Raw genomic sequence first — 22,261 nt, forward strand, 5'->3', positions numbered from 1 at the left:
AGTGCCATGCTATATGGGTTCTATTATACGTGTGTGTGTGTATACACACATATGTGTATAGTGATTAATCTGTTGGGCAACTTGAGTGAAAAGCATTTTTAGAAGGATCCAACTCTTTTTCTTCTTTGTGTTAAAACTACTTACATTGTTATGCACAAAATCTCAATGAGCTGATTTTCTTTTTTTTCCTAGAAATGCATTTTATTCTGCTTCCAGTCAGTGCAGAGCATATTGTGACCTTTGCTTGTGTGCCTTAGAACTATGTTCAGACAGGTGAAACAGTAAATTGTCTTTTATGCTGTGAAAACTCTGATCCCAGAGTTTCTGGGATCAGCATAACAGAGCACTGGAGTTACTTTGAGACGTATGTTGATGGGCCCAATTGAACTCCTAATGTACATGTATGAAAGCCCAATCAATGTCTTGTTCTGCACCACACTGGCATGATTACTGCTTTGCTAGGATTTCCACTGTGCCATGCCACTAGTTGCTGCTCTGCCAGCCCAAGTCTTGTCTGACTCCTACCCTGAAGTCTCAGATTACTGGATTACTGATGTTCTTTGACACATATTTCTATTTTCTGTGTTCTATTCAGCAAAATCCACAGAATGCAAAGTGCTGCATTTGTGTAGGTGCTGATTGTTCTAATGCTGCCTGTACGCGGGCTGTACCTGGACAGCTCTCTAGCTGGTAAATGTGAAATGATGCAGATAATTTGCTATCTAAGCAGCTCTGATCTTAAAGCATGAATTCATGTTCTGTGTAGGATACTAATGCGGATTTTATTACTTGTTCACTAAAAGAGCCATAGCATATGCCGTACATTTTAAGGAACAAACAGAACTTTTGGGGAACGGTGTATTTGCATGGTGAATATCAATATGGTAGCTGTCACAAGACGCCTTTCAAATACTTTGTTATGATGAATTCTACAAACACAGTATGTTTACAGCCACAAATGAAAATAAAGGGAATTTCCTGGCTGTGAGTTTTACAGGATGGAGCCACCTATCACTTCGCACAAAGTCTGTTTTTCCTTAGAAGCTACTGCATTTGTTTTCTAAATAAACTTAGCAGTGTGTTTTCTGTCGCAGAGGTGGTTTTAGTCAAGAAAAAATAACAGCGAAGAGGCAGCCAAGGAACACTAGTGGATGATGCATGTGTCTGTGGAAACAGGTCTCTTATCTCAAGATTTGGTTATGTTGGCAGACCGGCGGTTAAATTTAAATAAAGAGTGGCAGTAGCTAATGGCAGTGATATCTCTGGGTTGCAGGACACTGTTGTGAAGTTCAGCATATTTTCAAACAGGTAGAGTACCACCGTGTAGTTAATTTTATTAACATTTTGTTTACCAGGATTCATTTGCCACCTTTTAAACAGCCGAAGTGCTTGAGTTGAAATTCTCAGCTGAAATTACTATTTTTGCACTTAAGCATATTTTCCTTTTTGACGTAGGTCGTTTCAGTGACTTACATGTTATTGTGTTAATATTTTTAAGGGCGAGTTTCCACCCCTCCACCCCCAGGATTGGGACTATACTCTGAGGGAGCGTAGTGGCAAAGAAGTGGTAGAAGCTGGCCTGTGCCGTGTAAAATAGAGAACAGTAGTAGTGTGTTGATGCATGGGTTTGAGATGAAACCACACCCATGGTCATCTATATCTATTTTATTTGATAACCTGTCTGTTTTGCGATTTATCTGGAGAAGAACTGAGCTGTGGTTTCTGTTACGCTCTGCTTTTGTGGCCGTTGGAAGTTGAAATCCCACCGTACCTTGCCTCTGGACAACTGAATGTAATTAAGTACAACGGAATGTAATAAGGGACAAAAATGACTGGAAATCCCTTCTACAGCCATTTTTGTCTCTTGCCGGTCAGTTAGGGATCACTTGAAATGTGGGAGACTTCTGCGAATGAACAGGCATCAAGGCCAGCTCAGCTTCTCAACATCTCGTCCAACTTCCTACTCCAGTGACCTCAGAAGAACGCTGTCACGCTGTGCTGGTATGTTTGGAGGCAGCTGGACCGGGATCCTTATAGCAATGTCGGCAAGTTACACAGAGAAAGCTTTTTTTTTTTTTTTTTTTTTAAATACAAAAAACCAAAACCAACTGTTGGTTAAAAAAGAAAAAAAAAAAAAAGCCAATCAAACAAAAAAACAGGTCAAGTGGGGTTAATCCTGGCTGCCCAGCTAATCATTCAGGGCTTTTCAGGAAGTTATTCTCTGTGGTGCCGGACAGCAGCCACTGCTGCTGCTGTTTGGACCCAGCATTGGCACTGTCAGCAAGGCTTGGCTTCGTTGCCGGTATCATGTTTTGTATCTCTAGGTTCTGTGTGACATTTCGGCTTGCCAGAGAGGTGGTCTCTGTGACCGGAGAAAGGTTGGTTCTGTGCTCAGCTTATGTGGTGCAGAAGACCAAATAAATATTTTTGCAGCTACGATTTCATGAAGTCGTGACACATTTTGTCACTGCGTGATGAGAGTTCTTTTCTTTAAAATTTAGTGTGAAATGTGTAAGTTTGCTAAAACTCAAGGATTCAAAAATAAAATCAAGTACTACGAGGCTTCTTCCTACTCCCAGTTTGCATTGTCAGACATTCTCCTGTAACATATTTCAGAGAAAATATTCCAAGGTTTGCAGAAAACATTTGATATTTTGCAGTTCTAGCTTGATTTTTTGTCCAATGAATTCTTACAATAAATAGCAAACTGGGAAGGGATGAAACTGTATCTGTCTTTTTGTTGTTGTTTTTGTGTTTGTTTTCTAATGTGTTGCCTTTTGAAAACAAAGCACAAAAGCAGCAAGTTGGGTCTGGCTTCTTGAGTTTTCCAGAAATGCATCTGTCATTTCTGTCTGAGAGTGTAAGAATTTTCCATTCCGTGCTCTCTCTGCGCCTGGTCCAAGTATCACCTGGCCCTTGGCAGTTTCAGATGTTTTTCTCTTCCCTTATGGTGCCTGAATGGGCGCAGACTTCTGTCCAGTTAACATACAACAATCTCTTGTGCTGACTGCTGAACTCTGATCTTTGGCTGGATGTGTACTTGTTTCTTTAAGCACATGTGGTGCAGAGCAGACCTGGAGTTGGGTAATTCATAAGAGCTGGGCATTATTATTATTATTACTACTACTACTACTTGAAAGGGTCTGTATTATTTTGCACAGCAGTGTGGTCACCTGGCAGCAGGTCATTAGCATTTTAGGTTTCTTTCCTTCACAACAATGCACAACATGCTAATTAGAGGGCTTTGAAAGCTAAGCAACCTGTTTTAAAATCAGACATTTTAATTTGCAGCATTAATGGCTGTATTATAATAACTGGCTTGGCTCGGGGGAGAAGGAGAGAGAAGCACTTCTCGTGTTCCAGTAGCAAGGCCCAATATAACAGAGGCTGACAAAATTAAAAACCTCATAATGTGACCTTTGCGTGGGATAAAAGGCTGTTTCATAACAATTTCCTTTTGTTCTTTGTTTAAGCCATTACTCCAAAAGGAGCCTCCGATTAATCTAAGTAAATGCATCATTACAGTCCTAATCCATGTCCTTCTGTCAGTGTCTGTTTTAATTAAATAAGAAACACTAGCAGAAAGATATCACGCACAAAGCTGTGATTGGAGAAAGAGGGCTGTTTGATCAGGGTGAGATTAAAAAAGGCTTTACTGTTTTGTCCTTTTGCTCTAGATGCTATAATGTAGGTTAAAGGAAGAAAACTTGCCTAATAGTTTAGCACATTGCTTCCCATTACAGTATTAAAATACCCAGATTTACGAATGAAACCATTCTAGCCATCCAATTAATTACGTACCAAACATTCACTGACAAATGGCACAGCAACATGGTTTGAGTAATTTGACACTTTAATGTATTTGAGACTGTATACACAGTTGGCCAGAAATTGTAGTCAAGTGCAGGTTTTTACATTAAAGAAAGCACCGAGTAAAACTATTTATGAATTTATGTACTTTTCTTTTTTTTTTTTAGTGACTTGTGGCTCCCAAATTGTAGCACGATCTATTGCAAGCCTCTGAGTTTTTAAAAATGTTTTTTATTTCTCACAAAATCAGAATCATTATTTTAAAGCAATGAGGAACCCGTTTAATAAATGTTGTAACATCTAGCTAGTTAATATTGCTAAAGCAATACATATGTAACAGACTCTTCCTCAAGGTAGCATTTCAAGATCCCTGTGGTGAGGGTTTTCTCCCATATCCAGGCCATTATCTGATGTAATGAAAAGAGAAAGTGTGCAACACAGAGATTGTTAATTAATTTAGCCTAACAAGATGAAGATAAATGAAGCAAAGCATGGATTGAATGAAGCAAGAGGTCTTATTTACAATTTAATACTTCTTTATATTAGGCATTTTTCAATTTACAAAAGAAAAGACCCTGAGTTTAAAGAAAATGTGTTCTGTGAGTGCATGCAAGACAACTCTGCATTACATGAGCAGTTCTAAGGACTGCTGAAAATTCCTTGTGGGTTAACCTTTAACTTTGTTTTCTCCCTTTGTTTTTTTCTTCCCTTTTAACTTTTGTTCTGATTTTGATTTAATTTTTTCTTATTCTTATCAATATATTTTAAATTCTAAACTTTTTCCCCTTGAATTAAATAACAGTTCCCGTGGGTATTCTTTCAAGCCCTAATCCACTTGTTTCTGGTTGTTCATATTAACCTAGAGTCATAACCTATTTCTGAGCAATCTGTATGTAGGAGGGTTCATTGAGAGCTAACTATTTAAAAAAAAAAAAAAGAAAAAAAAAGAAAAAAAAGACACAATTTCACTTTCTGTTCCAAAATGTAAATATTTTACTGCTTATGTAGTATTACTTAATAATGATTTGATGTAATAAAATTATGATTTTTGATTTGCAGGATTATTTTCCCCTTAAGATCATGTTTAGCTTAAACAATTTGTGACAAACCATACATTTCACTTCTTATCAATAAAAATAGGAAAAAGAAAAAAAAAGACAGTCCAAAGATTTTACGTATCTTTTCTTCTCAGCCCCAATTTTAAATAAAGATTGTCCAAAGCTAAAAGTAAATTGCAATTTACATCAGTTGAGTTGCTTCATCTCAAGGTATGTTATTCAGTTTCCCAATGGCAAAGTTTATGATATAATTCCATAGAACATGCAAAGAAAAAACAAAGACAGTCATTCTTAATATCTAAGCCATTAAGCAAACAAAAAAGTCCCATGTTGTGGCTGATTTAGGCGTACCTTTATCAGTTTGATCTAGACCCCAAATTCTAAGCTGTGACCAAATATACTAGGTCTTTTTTTTTTTTTTTTTAATAAAACCTCTTCCTTTTTAGAGATGAATTGGATCTGTCCACTATTTGACCTTCTGTCATTATTTCTGTCTGCAAAGGAAATGCCTTCCTTCCTTTTACAGTAGCTAGACAGGACAGTGTTATCTCGTGTCACTGCAAGCAGTGGTCTCTACAAATAGCATTATTATGGTCCCTATGTTTTTGTCCTGGGGGTCATGAACAAATCCATGCAACTGCTTCTAAAGATTTCAATAAATAGGACTTTTTATCCAGACAATTGCCTTTTATATTACTTTTAAACAAAACTACTAGTCCATCAAGAGTTTCAAAAGGAAAACAATTCTACAGAGTGCTGGTATGGCAGCACAGACTAATCATTATGGCACCCATTCTCCAGTCCTTTATTTTTCAAGTCCACAACAATAGGTTGTTGATTCAATGGACAAGACCAGAACAATTAAGTTCTCTGTTTAGCAGCAGTGCAGCATTTTAATGCCCTCCTCTAATAATGGTCTCATTATTGTTATTCTAAGACTGGGCCTCAGGAGGAGGAATATTTGCTGGAGGTACGTCATTATTTTGCAAATTTCGATTAGCTCATCATGTTGTCTGTACTGTGAAAATCGTAGCTAATTAGGGCAGTCAGTTAGACTACCAGCTTTTGAGCTTATGAGTTAAAAGGTAGCACACTTGATAGGCCAGCGATGTGAAAAAGGTGGTAAAAAGGGGGATTAGAGCTGTTGCCTTAGTAACTCTAACTTCCATCTGTGCGGGAACAATGGACCTGTGTTTCTCCTCCACCTTGGTGTAAAAATTGGTTTTGTTTCGAAAGGACAGGGCTTTTTATGACAATCTGGAATTCAGCCTGAGTCTAGTTTTAGTTGTTAGGAGAGACCATTGGAGGCTAGGAGAGATGAAAGGTCATGGCAAGCTTCAAGGACATGAAAGGTCATTGTCTCTTGGAACAATGGAGGATTGTTCCGTCCCATTATTTCTAGCCAGCCACGAAGTCAGGTGATGGAAGAGATACCACCAGCTTAGTCAGGTGAAATAGGAGAGGAAGATAATGCCCTGTCTGAAGAACAAAAGATAACTATAATTTGCCTTTATTAAACAAAGTTGCACTTATTTGTGACCATCCTCTGAAAAGGCTTGTTTACTGACTTACTATTCCAGCCTGCTTTGTTCAGTACAGCCTCTGTAGGCCATCACATCTCTGGGAAGCAGTCCAACGTGTTAGAAAATGTTGTTTAAGCTTTCTTCCCATGAAGAGGAGCCCCCAGGAGTACCACTGATGTGATACTTAACAATAAATTTAGTTGTTGTAGCTTTCTCACATTATTGGTGTTCCTAAAAGGTTTTCCTTCAAACGCACACAGAATAAAATTAACTATAAATATGAAATAAATTTGCTTCAACACTTTATAGCATTTTATCATAAATTCTAAAGCACATATCAGATGAAGTTTACAGCAAACTTTATTAGTTCTTACAGTAAAGAGAGCGGTAGAGAGAGCAGAGACCTACAGTTGTGTAAAAATGGATTTGTTATAGGACTTCTCTTACAAAAAAGGAAATAGCCAAAGTCTGTTCTGTGCCATGCAGTAACTTTAGGTGATTCTGTCCCTTTGTCTAAGGGAAAAAATAAAAATACTGCAGTATTATTTAATAAAACAAATGTAGCACAATTTATGAGGAAAGCAATTCTGTTAGTAGACCAAACTGTTGTCTCTTATATTTTCCCTAGAGCATCCGAAAGCCCCAAGTAATTGGTTTCCAGGAACAACAACAAAAAAAGAAAAGCAAGTCTTTTTGTATGATTTCTCTGTTTTTTGCAGCATGATGCATGTCAGCCATGCAACAAGTTTATTTTTCTCTTCCTCTTCCCTCTGTCCCCAACCGAAGCACATCCCAAGGTCCATCTTATATCTAGTTTCTTCAGGTTCAGACTTCCAGATTGTTTCACCTTCCTGTACTAGACCTCTAATACCCTTTACTTGGTTTGTTTTATAATCTTTTTACTTATTCCACTACAGAGCTACCGAAATATATCGAATTCTTATGAAACTGATAAAATGTATGGAATTCACTCCTATTACTTTGAAAAAATAAAATTACATATAATTACTAAGTATCCCATCTTAAACTGTTCTGACCTTATTTGAACTCCCCTTTTTAGCTATTCTGGGCCTCTCTTATCTCATTTTTACTCCTGGCCACTCTTGCTCTTGCTTTCTGACAACACAGATGGACGGCCTTGCACAAGCTGATAACTGTGGTAATTTCTCAGCACGGTATTCAATAATAAAAGATGTTATTTTCGGAGTTCAGCAGGCGTGTGTCATATTTACACGTACACTAAAGAGGCGAGTTTGAGCAGTAGCTTCATGGGAGCATGCTGTCTTCCAAGCCGCTGGACTTCCTAGCTTTCAGTTTGTTGATGCTTTGGTTTACTGGGCTCCTAGGTTTAGTAAGTACAGTCTGTAAGAAAAAGAAAGTCTTATTTTAAGAATTATTTTTTTTTGAATATTCTTAAGCTTTCTCTTTATATCTTTACTTAGTTGTCGTGTGTGTGCTATGAAATATGTTGTTACTTTCATATTAAAATGAACTGCACAGTGTAGTCTGCTGAGCTCAAAATGGGAGCCATACAAAGGGTTAACCAGCAGAGAATTACAAATGAACTATCAGGAAAGTTGATTATTAATCCAGCAAGAGAGAAAATATCCTTCCAGTTAGCAAGAATTAGTACCTGAAGAGCTGATAATATTGTTCGGGCTGTCGGTGTGGAATGGCAAAGCCAGGTAAGCTAGACATCTTCTCAAAGAAATATTGTTTTTTCCTTTTGTTTTTCATTGAAGGAGAATTCAGTTTTAAAAAGAATCTTTGTCGATTTACTTGAACTGTCAGCAGATGAAACGGCATATGTTGATCCTCAATTTCCTCAAATGAATGAAAGAAATTAAAATTGTGCTTTAGTGTCGGTAAGAGGAAATATATGTTAGCTAAGCAGTGTATTTAACTGTGAAATATCTTAACAATTCTTCACTGGTGTGTGGTTAAATATGAGACCTGATCGCAAAACCTGCAGAGTCCTTTGCAACAGCAAGCTATATATTATGTATTTTTTCTTTAGTCATGCTTGAACATATTGTGGAAGTTTATGGAAATATTTATGTTACAGTGCTCTCTCGTTTACAGGGATATTATAGTTCAGTGTTCACACGATATGAATGATATATTAAAGTTTGTTTTTGAAATATCACGAACGCATTCGTGTTCATTTAAAAAACTTTTTTTTTTTTTTTTTTTTCTGGTGGGGTTTAAAAATCTATGATCTGGAGTTAGAAGGAAATGGATGTTTGGTAAACATACTGCTGTGTTTATACAGAGAAATGAAAACCAAACCATTAGATCAACTGGACAGAATATTCTTATAATTTTACTGATTTTACTAAAGGCTCATAGCTCTATCTTGAGAAAACTCTGAAATTTGTCTGCTATATTTGTGCCAATTTTATTAAACCAAAGTTATGGTGAACATGTATTTTTTTTTCAACAGTCTTCACTAGTTAGCTTATTATGAGATGTGTAAAATGCTTTAAATAATCGTGGTTTAATATTATAGAACTTAGTGTGTTTACAGTGTTTCATTTTTTTTTTTTTTTTTTTTTTTTTTTTCCCTAATTTGTGTGCTGTTACTTAAATTAGTAGCATTAAAAAAAAAAAAAAAGTGATTTGCTTGTAGAATGGCATTAAATACGCTTATAGTGTTACTACCATGTTTCATTTCATAGTGTTTCACCATGACATCTGTCATGGTGAAAAAGTTTACCATCTCTAGATTTTAGCTGCTGCCTATGAAACAGCCTGAAAGCTACCTGGTAGGGGTTGTGATAAGGCAAGAATCAAAAGGCAGATTAAAAGCAAAGCAACCCAAATTTGAAGGCTGAGCCCCTGTAGCAATCTAGCTCTACATGGCAACCTTCCTTGAGCCATACAGAAAGGAAAAAACCTTTTGATTTTGAGAATGAATTGAGATATGGCCTAGGGCAAAGGAGAAAGGGAAAGAAGGGAAGAACAGGCAGTGAGGAAAGTGAAAAGGGAAGTGGCGTTGGTCTGCCAGGCCCTGTTGGTTTGCGTGTGATGTTGTGACGTTGGCCTGCTCAAGAAGAGGTAGCAGGTGCCTGATTCTTCTGAAGAGTGACTCGTCACGTTCGAGTAAACTGAAATCCCAGGATCTGCTGCAGGTGGAGCTTCCAGGGCAATAACTACCGGCCTTTTGGAAGCTATGCTAAACATTCAGGTATAGAGAAGCAAATAGGTTATTGAGGCACATTTTATCCTAGTATCCATTTTATTTATTTATTTATTTGTTTTTTATTTATATTTTTTTTTTTTAGGAGAAGGTGGACAGCATAAATAAGCTGCTTTGCCTGAATTTGAACACTAGGGTCTAGGAAATATATAAAGAGCAAGAAACCCAATGATGCAAAATTATCGCACAGGAAATGATATACGTGAAAAAACAAGATTGTAATTAGTGGAGGAAAGTAAGAAACTGATTAGAGAAATGAAGTTTCCCAGATGTTGAAGGCAAAAATTAAAGTTAAATTAGAGAAGCTCTTTTAACTAGTACTGGAGAAGAATGCTTGCTTCAGAATGAGAAAGTGAATAGTAAAATTAGCAAAGAGCTGGCAACTGAGTCAAGCTCAAATGTTTTCCTGCACGAGTGAATCTTTGGAATGCTCTGCTTGGAACTTCATCAGGAACAACCAGTGTAGTTCTGTTGGAGAAAAAAAAAAAAAAAAAAAGAAACTTGCTGTGTGCTTACTTGGACTGATTAAAGGTGATGTTATTACTTAGGTGTGTGTTAACCCACAAAGTAGACAAATTGGTTGGATTTTGAAGTAGTATTTCAGGATTTATTGCATTTTGTATGTAAATGTAGCTGATACCTGAGCTGACACACTGTATTGGTTCAACTGATAGAATCCTGAATCATCAAATATTACCCACAACTAAAGAGGAACTAAAAAGAAACTAAAGAGTTTTTTCTTGAAAAACTTCCTCAGCTATAAGCCAGTGTAAATTGTCATTTAATTATGTTTTATAGTAACTATTATAAAAGTAATATTGTTAAATATAGAAAGGAAACAAAAGAGCAGAAGCTGTCTTTTCGTGTCCATTCCTGTGACCCATTTCAAACTTACCAGTATCATATAACATAACCTGTGAAAAAAAGTCCCCACAGCCTGTTCTGCAGGGCTCTATGGCTGATATGACCCTTGCTTTTATGCCAGTTGTAGCTTCTCGGTTGTCTATTAAAAAAAAATATGTTTGAAACATCTGGAATGGATTGATAAGAACATCATCTGATTTAGTGGAACTAGTTTGAGCAGAGTTTTCACGTTAAGTAAAGTTGCTGCATTCTCTTCAGTGCAGACCGTGTAGCTCCCCAGTGTGTCTAAAGGTTTGAGGCTGAGAAGTGGTGGATTCCCAGAGGGAGTTCCTGAGGTCTGTGACTAGCCAGCTGTATATCTGGAAACACAGCTGAAATTTAGGGGCGGCTGTTGAAGCGGTTTACCTGCAGAAAGCAAACCGTTCTCGTCACTGCGTGCTAGGGACAGTGAGATGACATGATGGGTGGGGTGGAGCATAAATATCTACACGTCCTTTCATTCTCTATAAAAGCCTGGTAGTAACGAGAAGCTTGTCTACAGAAACAGATGGCTGGGCCAGAAACAGAAGGTTGGGCCAGTGTTTTTTGTTTCTTGGACCACACCTTGTTTGTGACGACAGTGCTGGGGAGAGAATGTGTTTCAGTTCATTAGGAGCTCAGTGAGGCTATATGGATAACACTGAAGTATTTTATAAGATTCAGTGTAAAGCTGCATAGTTCAAGGAAGCTCATGTCTTATTAGCTATGGCTAAGGTCAGTTATCCACACAATGAGGGGGAAACTCTTTCATAAACAAGTAGATAAATATGGTGCAGCTGGTGCTTAGCCACGCTTCAGGACCAAAGGAGCTCATGAACAACTCTGGCTTCTGCAGAGTCCTTGCAGAGCATCATCAGCTTAGAGCAGTCAGATGCAAAACTGCCAGGTTGCATCTTGAAAAAAAGGGTAAATTCAGGGCAATCTTGTGACTTTGTGTGTCGGTATCTATCTCGACAGGAGATTAAATAGAAAATATAGAAACCTGAGAACTCTCCTTCTAGAACAAGAAAAACTGTAACGTTATTTTTTATATAAATATAACATTATTTTTTATATAAAAATAATCTAAACAACTGAATAAAGCAGGTCACTAAGCCTAGTGTCTTGTGGGCTTTGGCTTCCGCACAAGCTACTAAGTGCTCAATGCTTTTTGAAAATGCCACTAAGGATTGTAGGTGTCTATTATCACTTGATCCATCTCAGGTAATATATAGAGAAATCTTTTAAGATTTCATTTTGCCTTTGGGGCTAGCATTTTTAAAGTCTTATGGAAAATAGTATTTTAAACAGCTGCAAAGAGAGAAGAGTGTGAAGAGTTAATTGAATCAAACACAGTTAGAGGAAAACATCTTTTCGTTCCTTTCTTCCTCATTAGAAGCAGGAATTGCATGTGTTCTTTATTATATCCATCATATTTCAATAGTTTTTTTAGAAGACTTGCTCATGAAACAGTGAATTTCTTCAAGACACATTGTTTTATTTTCAGCTGCTAAATCCTGGAGCAATCAAACATGACATTTTTCACTGTCTGAATACCGTTCTGTGGTAGCAGTGGATGATAGTACCTAAGATCCCTAGAAGTGTAAAATGTAATCCCCTCACTGTTTTACTACACAGGCTTTAGCTGTGTTTTCATACATACTAGAGGAGAATCTGTTGGTATTTTTTTCCATCCTTCTAAAGATAGTAAAATCAGTATTTGTATAATTACTAGTTACTAATTATTCTAGAGCTTTTAGACTTTTTTTTTTTTTTAAATAAACTTTCTCAAACTGTATTCACCCAAGTTTCTGAGAGACAAAGGATGGGGGATTGGCTGTTGTCCCACAGACATCTCTGTTTCAGGCTGATGAGACTGGGCCTTGCAGGTGTTCAGTGTAGGAGGCAAGCCGTGCTGCTCCCAACAGAGCGGAGGTTTGTCAGGGCTTCTGATTAAATTGCTCAAACCGACCAACCTCCATTGCCTTGGGAGAAGGCCAAAGTTGGGCACTTCAACAGCCGCTATAATACACGGATGTTGCTGCATCTCTGGGACATCAGCAGACAAGATTCTTGTGGCCTCTCTGCTTCTGGATGGTGTGGCTAATGTGGACTGTATACCCCAGTTTGTCTAATATCTGGTAGTTTCTGTGCAAGTTTCTTACCATTTTACAGCTGGAGAATCATATTTTAAATCTTAGTGAGAATTACCTCAGGCAAATCCTAACTATGTTTAGTTTTTTCAAAACAGACTTTTCATCATAACATTATTAGTTTAATTTAGACTTAATAGGAAAGTAGAACGGTTGTCTGTAACTTGGGAAAAAAAAACCACACACACAACAAGCATATATATAAGCATACTTCCCAATTTTTGCATGAAAAACATGAGCTAAATCACATCTGTCTTTGCTCTTCCTTTACTGTGGTAAGCTTTTAGCATTTATAGAGGTAATATATATGGTCTACTAGTGCTTACACTGAATCTTTCTTCTCTGTGATTTTTCAATAGACTGCTTTTTCTTGGAGAGATATTTTCAGTATGTTGTTGATTATTCTTTCTTCTCTCCACTTCTCCCATCAGTTACAGTCTGTTTAATGCTATCATCACATTAGGTGCACATTTTTGAGGCAAAATAAAAAAGCTGCTGCTGGTGACCCCATGACAACTGTCTGGTAAACCTGATTACTAATCTACTGTATTGTTTAATGTAAAGGCCAAACACTGCAGGAGAGAAAGATTGTTTTGTTTTACATTCTTAGTAAGAAGGGAGCTGCTACATTTCTTCTGAACTTACATAAGAGAATAATAAGCCTTCCTTGCTTGTCAGGATTCAGAACCAGGAGTCGAGTGCACACCTGCCTAGATCTCCTATATCAAAGAAAGAGCTAAGTTTTGGAATTGATGTCAAAGTCAGCTAAAGCAATCAGGAATAGCAGTTTTTGTTCTGGGGAGGATTGGGTTCTGCTTTGAGCTATATCGGTATAAGTCTGAAGTTAGTGTATGGACTTCATTAGGATTACTTGTTCCTGCATCCTTTAGCTGTGACATGTAATCCAGAGTTACATGTCAAATCCAGACAATCTGTCCTCTGTCTTCTGCTACTAGCTGTCTGTACTGTGTGGGTGGAAAGAGTAAAAAGTGACTACTTCTCCTAGTATCAGTAACGACTTCTGTGTTGTGTGAGAAATATCATTTATTCATTTTCCTAAAAGTGATATTTTCAGGGAAAAATTAGAAAGATAAATTGGTACTAGCAAATAAATTACTGAGCCTTTTTCTGAATGCTTTTTTACATTGTCTTTCCACTAGCCTTTAAAGGTATCCCCAACATGCCTTAGTTGGTAGGTGATCATAGAAGTCTTGCAAACAAGATTGCTTGCACACTTTCAACAGCATAGTGGCATATACAGGAAGAATGATTTGCTTCATCTGCAATGGTGAAACACAGCTAATTCGTAGTTGAATTTTAATTCATTAGTGGTGATGTTCTGATTTTACTTCTGCACCTCCAGCAGTGCAGCAACTGTTTTAGTTTAAAAAATGTGCCCATGTATCTGAATACATCTTCATAAATTATTAAAACCATACAAAATGGATTGACTGATGCCAGATGAGTCTAAAGAGACTGAGCCACACAGTAAGCAATTGAAAGAAAAAATCATATTTATTGTTATTTAAAAATATCTCTTTTCATAAACCTGAACTGTGGTTTTGAGATGTAGACTAGGAGGTTATCAATGTAGTAGAACATTTATAGCAAAGACGTTGGTCCTGCAATGTGATGCACGTAATGCAGTAGAACAATGACTACTAAGGCAGTTATTTATTGTAGTCCTCCTAACTAACAATTAGCTTAGTGAATTCCTTCTATATTATGTTTGTATGATGTTGACATTTTTGTCTATGTATTTATGTCTATATAAAAGCATACACAGAAACACATACTTATGTACCTGCATACAAGTCTGTTTTGTCCATTATTTATATATATATATTTGTGTATGCAAAAGTGTATCAGCATATGTATGTGAACATATGCGTACATGTCATTTATGTACATATGCATAATAGTTTCCTATATAATTTTCATATTAATATTAGACACAAAACTTCATACTTGCATATATAAATATGTATGTCTGTCTTGTGCATCATTCTACTTTCAGAGATGCTATTCTAGATTTTAGAGGAGTAAAGCACTATCAGCTAAAATAGTGAGAGTTAGCTGATATAAATTGGTAGTAGATTAGAATAATTCTGAGTCTTACAGGCTATTGGTTGCAATTTTACTTACAAAATGCTTGAATCAGTTCCTGCCTATCAATGGACTTGTAACCATCCTGTTATTCCACCTTGCACTTTCAGGATTTATAATATTAAGCAGATTGGGAATTGAGCTTGTTACGTGAAATATTTAAAAATTTGCTTTTGGAATTTATACAGATCATATCAATGTTCTTTGTCGGCTTTTTTTCTTTCTTTTCTTCCCCAAGGACTTTGAGGAAAAAGGCATCACAGACCATTTTTTGGCCATATTTTTGGAAGTAGAACAGTCACAATCTTGATAAGTCTCACCATGAATGGTTGGTGTGCCCTAATTTTTCTTTCTGCTGCTCTGGAATATGGTTCCTTTTCTCATTGGTTGTGTTGCCTTTTCCTCTGGAATACCATAATCTTTTAACCTGTTGTTACATTGTGAAAACTGTAAAAGAACCTATAAAAAAAAAAACCTTTAGATGCTTAGATTATGATTATTATTAGAATATTAATATATTATTAGAATATAGATTTTGTAATGATTTTTTGGCTTTTATCCATATATGTTTCTTACAAGAATAAGAAAGTATTAATTCTGTTTTCTGTTTTAATCCTACTTTGCTGATCAAACATCTCTTGTTAGAAGGAGTGTTATTTTCTGTCAAATAAAAGATAATAAAGCACACATACTTTACAACTTGAACATACATAAAACCCTTGAAGACAGTGGACAGGTGACAAGCTGAAGTCATTTCTTTTTGTTTATACTCTGGAAGAGACCTTTTCTGCTGAAATATTTGTTCATATGTTTTTTTAAAGTCTTATAGCAGATGGCCTTTAAATAACCTCTATTAGTTTCTAGTCACAGAGAAATATAGTTGAAAAATTAGAGAATTATAATTCCTTGTTACACAAAAAAAATATATTAGAGTTTAGAAGAACATTTGTAAGTTGAAAATCATGTATTAAAAATGTTCCAGCGTGTTGTACTTCAGCTGCTGATGAATACAAGGTACAATATAGACACATACAACAAAGAATCTAAATATATACATTTAATTCTCAGGAAATTTTGTCTGTGTAGGAGAAGATGATCTAAGAGTGCAGATAACCGGGTGCGAATCAAGTTGGCCATTGATTATACTGTTAACCTTATTATAGAAGCTGATTTGGGGGCAAACTACCAAATGTTGTCCTTTTGATGTAAGAAATTTCACTCTCACCAGCTAACCAATTAAGCTGAACATTTCACCTCACAGTATATATACACTTAATACAGTTTTATATACAGAGGCTAAGATTTAAACAATATTTTATTATGGAGCCCTAAGACATGACTCTCCTTTTTCTTCTCATCAGTTTATCCTGCTTTTTTTCCTTCTTATTTTTTTGTGCTACTCTAAGCAACAAACTAAAGGGTGTGAGTTTTTTTCATTTTTTAAATAGTTGTTGCTATTAAATCCTTACCTTACTTAATGCATTGATATTTTTAATAGTGTTTACCTTAATTTACTTATCTTTTTTTTTTTTTTTTTTTTTTTTTTTAATATACAATTTAAGAAAGCACAGATTCCCGTTATATGGAGTTACTGAGTTTTTGTTTTCAATTTGTTCCATGAAAGGTTGCACTGTAAAGAACTGAGCAGCTGAAAAGGCTTTTTTATTCATAAAATAGGTGAGACAACTTGTCTGTATATTCCCAAAATATGTCATGAGCGTGCTCTGAATGAAAGGGCCAGATAGTATCTTTCTTGATGTAATTGCTGGGCTTTGTGCGAGATTGGTAAAGATTTGCTTTTGCCATGAGAGCGTCAACCTGTGTTATTGAACCATTGAGCACTTGCACACTTGTGTTCAGTAGTGACCTGAGAATCCAGGACTAGTTGATAAGGGGACAAAAGAAAGCTATTGTATTCCACTTCGGTTTCAAGAGCTTTATTCCCACCCAGCAGCTTTTTCAAATCAGGTCCATAGACTCACATGGGGAGTCATTTATTTTTTCTACTAGGTGATTGTGGGCACACTGGTAATAGTTAAACAGTTTTACCATTTTAGCTGGCAGATATTCTTTTTGTTTATACTTTAATGCTATTTGATATTACCAGCATATTTGAAGGCCTGAGTATTTTTCTCTAGTCCATGCATTAAGGTTACTTGGATTTTGAGAAATCTCATTAAAATCATTAAGCCCTATACAAGCATCTGCACTTCACTTATAAATTACACACACCAGATTACAAGGTCAAGCACGTCATTTTCATATTTTAAAAATAGTATTGGATCAGTTTTTTTAATACATTGATTTGTCACCTAAAAGTCCTTCTATACTGGCAGTTTTTCTTTCTGCACTGATAACAAGTATGGTATAATTATCCGACCTTTGTTATCCAATTGTTATGGTTTATAGGTTGATAACCATTGCATGAGCTATGAAGTGCAGACCTGCCCCTGCTGCATTCCCTCAAAAAGAGAGAAAAGGAAAAGAAAGAAAGTAGAAAAGAAACCCCTCTCCACTAACCATTAAATTGTATGGTGATCTAGAGATAAAAGCAGAATCTCTTTTTTGCTTTTCAAATATTTGCCTGGCCTTCAAAAGGTATTTGCCTTTTGTGTTTACATTGGATTTATTTTTTTGGCCTACATGCAGACAGAGAATGATACATTAAAGAATAATGAACAATAGAGAGGAAAATGCTCTCAGCTTTCACATCTACCCTGTATTTTGTACTTCAGGTTTATTTTTTTTAATCTTGTCTACTTTTATTTAAATAGAAACTGCTGAGTATTGTAAAGGGTTGTAAATGTGAAAGTATCAGATGAAATCCTGTGCAAGAAGATAATCTACAGGTTGGCAGGCTGTAATGAGAGTTGGTAACGTGCCATTTTCTAGTATGAACCTTTGGGACCTCAAGCTATTCTTGTGTGTGGCAGAACAATGTAAAGTTTCAAAAGCCAGTGCTCTGTCATTTGCAGAATTCTTTTTGCACCTGAATGGGACAGGTGAGGTTTGCTTCTGTAAAGTTTTATAAATTTTCACCAGAGCAAAAGGAAAGATATTTGTTGCAAGCTGAGGTCTGTGTTGTATCACCTTCAGTTCTTTCCTTCTGGATGGCTTCCTTGGAACTTACAGTGTCCCACATGGACTTTTTCCCACCAAAGAAATAGGTTTTAAGCAAGTTTATATCACGTATAATTTGATATAAAAGCTCATATTTGAGGGAAGCACCACTTTGTAATCGTTTGTCCAAACGTTATCTTTGTTGCTGAGGTTGGTCCCCTTGTCCTGTAACATACTATCCCCATCATCAAAAGCCTGTGATTTTGATAGATTGGAATCATGAGATGGAGGTGTTTCCCAAATTTGTTTATTGTAATAATAGATGTTAATAGATGTTTTTGATGCCATTAACTTGAAGACGGATGTGACCCAAGGATTTAACTGAAGTACCTTGAATAACATGCTTAAATAAATATATATTTATAACATATATACATATATTTCACACATGTATGTCATAAAGCTCTTAGTATGTTACAGTTTGTGAAAATTACAGTCAGTTAATAATGTGTCAGCTCCCCACTGTGTGCTTTGTAGGATACTGAATGGGTGTTACATGATTTATTTGCTAGATTTTGCAGGTTTTCTGTAGCGTGTCAGATGCCTTGCTGATTGCTTGGTGAAGCCTAGAGCATGAGCTCCCTCCTGCAATGTTTATTTTAAGTCATTCTACATTTGCTTAAAAGTATGACAGTCTTAAAATCAGAAGATGACTTCCTCCAAACTTCCATAAAAAGCTGAATATGCCTTAGTGAGAGTATTGTCTGTAATTTAGATACACACTTGTGCGGCAATCATAATTTACTTTATAGTTTTTAGTATTGTAGGGAATGGATTCATAATGAAACAAACATACTATAGTGTTGCTAGAATTATTATAATACTGTCAATAATTTATACACTTCTCTGGGATTTTATTTAAAAAAAAAAAAAAAAAAGTATTTATTGACACTGTCCATAAAATAGAAGGTTTCTCTAACAGTTTTAGCAATTCCATTCATACGTGTTTCCTTGACCTCCTCATGTCTTCTCATTCTTTCATTAACAGAGAGAACTAGTAAACCATATTGGTACAGGTGTGTGTTTTTTTTTTTCCACTTCTAGACTTAGGAAGTGGGAAAGCCCAGTTAAGTGTCTCAGTTCTCTTTATTCATTACATTTGTGTAATTTGTAACTTTTTCATGCTGTCTCTTAAGATCACAGTGGAGTGTTTCTTCTCAAATTCTTGCATCCATGCACCGCAGCACACACAGACTTGAAGACTAGTTACAAGGTATAGAAATAGCTCTTCTTACAAAGTATAAAATCCTGAAGACATTTGATGATTAGGTAGAAGTTAATAGAGTCTCAAGGTACAAGCTGCTTGAGCAAGCCATAGGTCTTTATGGTATTCTGTCATACTACAGTAAGTGCAGTAAGTTATGTCAGGATTATCTGGTTTAAAATGAATGGGTAAATTTTTGTGTGTCTTTGAGAGCATCTAACAACAACTTGTATAGCTATAGGATTTAACAGGCAAAGAAATTAAAGGCAGTTTAGAAAATGACAAATTGTGCAAGTTGACAATTTCAGAATTGAGGACCTTGCCTGATGCACATAAAGTGTCTAATGTCATGCTCTTTGTAGTTATAATGTACGTTTCTTGCATGATTAATTCACTTCTGAACTTGGGTGTGCTTTCGTGAATGAAGTACATGTTTATAATTCCTGGCTTTCAAATTTACGTATGTGAATATAGCAAGAGCTCAGTGAGTTCCGGCAATAATAGTCCTAGAATACGGAACTTCTGAGAACTTCTCTGCAAATTGAAGGATTCCTTCATCTAATGAAAATGGTAGAGAGAAACTTGCCAGAGTTGCAAAGAATCATTTCTGCAGAGGTCACATAAGATAGATTAGAATGGAATCAAAATATTTTTAGGTCAGGTTGGAATTCTGAGAAATAGTTAAGAAGGCGTTTTAAGGATGCGCATTTGAGATGTATGCTTCAGATCTACCACTTTGATTTATATCTCATGTCTAGTAAAAATATGCATATGGTGAATTATAGACTTAATTCCTTGTCTGGTTTTCTGATACTATATATTAGGAGAGTGGAGCATAAAAAAATTTCATCTTCTCTAGATACTTATTGATGGAGTTATAACCCTTGTTTTCTTACTGTTCCTCTTTCCCATATAGTGTGTAATTATTTACACAAAGTAGGACTGGTAGCAATTTCTACAATTAACATTGAACAAACATTTATGTTTTATCTTAATTTACAACTTCTCAAAGCTCTCTTTGTTGTTTAAAATCTACCTTTCTTGCCTTCCATATAAACCTGTACTTGTTTTGTGTGTGTGGTTTTATGTGGAAATATTTGAGCATTGTGAGCAGTATTTTATGGAACTGTGCTATAAGGTTTCTTATATGTAGAATGAAATGGATAGTTTCTTTTTGTCTTGTATTTCTCCTTGTTGCTTATATATTCGTAGTCATATTTTGTTGTGGAATGTGAAAGAGCAATTTTCACAAACGGGCTGGATTGGCACACTGCTATTTGTATCCTTCTAGATCAAAATTTGGAATGTTTTTAATATTGAAGTAATAACTGTTCATTTTAATAATGTTTCTGGCAAACATAGAGGAGGTGCTCTTCCCCACATCATCTCACAGTATATTGCAAGTCAGGAACCACTTGTCTGCAACTTTTTAGTTGGTCTTGAACGCTAGTGTCTTGGTAGGTGCTGGGGCAGAGGCTTGCTCCCTGACAGACAAGTTAACCCGTCCCTCACTGCTCTGCATAAAGCCTGGTCCCCGTGCTTGTTTCCCAAGTTCTGGCTTCCTTTTTCCCTTCCTTCCCACTCTCTGGGACCCAAAATGTGGTGTGTGTGTGTGTGACTTTGTACCAAGACGAGTGGGACTTGACATTGTGAAATACATTCTCTGCTAGTTTTATTCTTGCCTTCCTCCAATCTGAATAACTGTAAATGATGTTCTCTGTTAATAAGTGTGTACTTTGTCTAAATTGCATTTATTTTTCTTTTGACATGCATACCTTTTACTATTAATCATCCCCTTCTGCTCTTTACTGTACAATAAGACACTGTTGTGCTGATGGAACATATTTAATCTTCAGCATGTTGTATTTTAGTTCTATTGTTGCTTTCTCATTTCTTTATGGAAAACCTTTCTTTATTGGCTCTTAAATCATGGGTTAAGCCTTATTGAAAACATGTTCTGTATGTACTTCTTGCTGGAGAAAAAAGTTCCTTTGAGGTTATAGGCTAGGCTTATACAAATACTTTACTATACAGTAAAAATTCAGAGGTCTCATATATGTTATCTAAAGCTAGAAATATACCCAATTACTCAGCAACACATCATAAAAGAGATGCATACTATGTTCATGTCTGTCAAGTGCCTTAAGTCATCACTCTACAGCCTTTTTTAAATTCTCTTTTTATTGAAACCAAGAAACAAAACAAAGACAAAAAAAAAAAGCAAAAACAACATCAATTAGATGTCAACATGACATCAAACAGCATAATATATCATAAAAATAAATGTATGATCTGGTGACTCGATGATTTCTGTCCATATGGCATTTACAGAGAAGTAAAGAAAAGGCAAATAGCTATACATCTGCATTGAGAAAAATATCCAATATAAAGCTGGCCATAGTGACAGCACTAGTACATTCACAGCTGAGATTACCTGGAAATAAGTAACATGCTGAAGGGGAATCCAGTTTCCAACAGGCTCACTCATGTATGCATTTACAGATTTGTACAGAGAGCAAAGTGCAGGTTATATATGTTTTTATACAAATACAATAAAATAAAATGTATTAAGGATGGAGGTATTCTATTTGCTGGCAATTGGTCCAGGTTCACAGATGAGTGTGTAGTGCAGCTGCACACAGAGGGACGCAAAAGTGCAATCAAGAAAAAAAAATGAAATCTTTGGAAATAAATGTGACTATCTGTTAAGCTGTAAAAATTAATACTGACCGCAAGCCTATTTCTATATTAGCTGAAATACATATGAAAAAGCCTCTTTGTATAGGTGGTAAGCGCATAAAAACTCTCAGAATCAAGATAAGCCTCTAAAATAATAATCTGGGAATTCCATTCGTTATAGTAAAGAACATCATAACTTCATGCTAAGCATGGAAGGGAGGGAGAGAGGTGAGGCTGTGAGGATGGGAACTAGAGAAAGAAAACCCAGAAAGATCCAGAATCAAACACAGCCTCTGTTATTTGAGTTTGTTGTTCATTTTCAGTGGAGTGATAACTGCAACAGCTCAGCCTGAGCCACTTGACACTTCCCTTTCTAAGGAGCTTGGATGTGTTTCACAGCTTACATCTGGAAAATGGGGTACAGGAGAAAAAACAAAACACAAAACCTCCCTTCCTCTGTACACATATGCACACACCACAGTGAAGCATATACGTATATGCATATATCAGATGCATATATCAGATCG

General features: G+C 36.1%; 1 protein-coding gene across 18 annotated transcripts in view; it reads left to right on the forward strand.

Annotated features, from left to right (window-relative positions):
• SOX6 (SRY-box transcription factor 6) overlaps positions 1-22,261 on the forward strand; it is a 380,857-nt gene that overhangs the window by 105,273 nt on the left and 253,323 nt on the right. For 4 of the 18 annotated variants that reach the window (XM_072039316.1, XM_072039319.1, XM_072039321.1 and 1 more), the window contains one exon: positions 1,880-2,001. The exons of 12 other annotated variants lie outside the window; for them this stretch is intronic. The gene's annotated coding sequence lies outside the window, so the exon portion shown is untranslated. Of the gene's footprint in view, positions 1-1,879; positions 2,002-7,627; positions 8,077-22,261 lie in introns of those variants that run through there. 2 more of the 18 variants (XM_072039309.1, XM_072039317.1) reach the window with 1 other exon arrangement.

Source organism: Anas platyrhynchos, chromosome 5 (genome assembly GCF_047663525.1).
Source record: "Anas platyrhynchos isolate ZD024472 breed Pekin duck chromosome 5, IASCAAS_PekinDuck_T2T, whole genome shotgun sequence".
NCBI classification, from domain to species: Eukaryota; Metazoa; Chordata; class Aves; order Anseriformes; family Anatidae; genus Anas; species Anas platyrhynchos.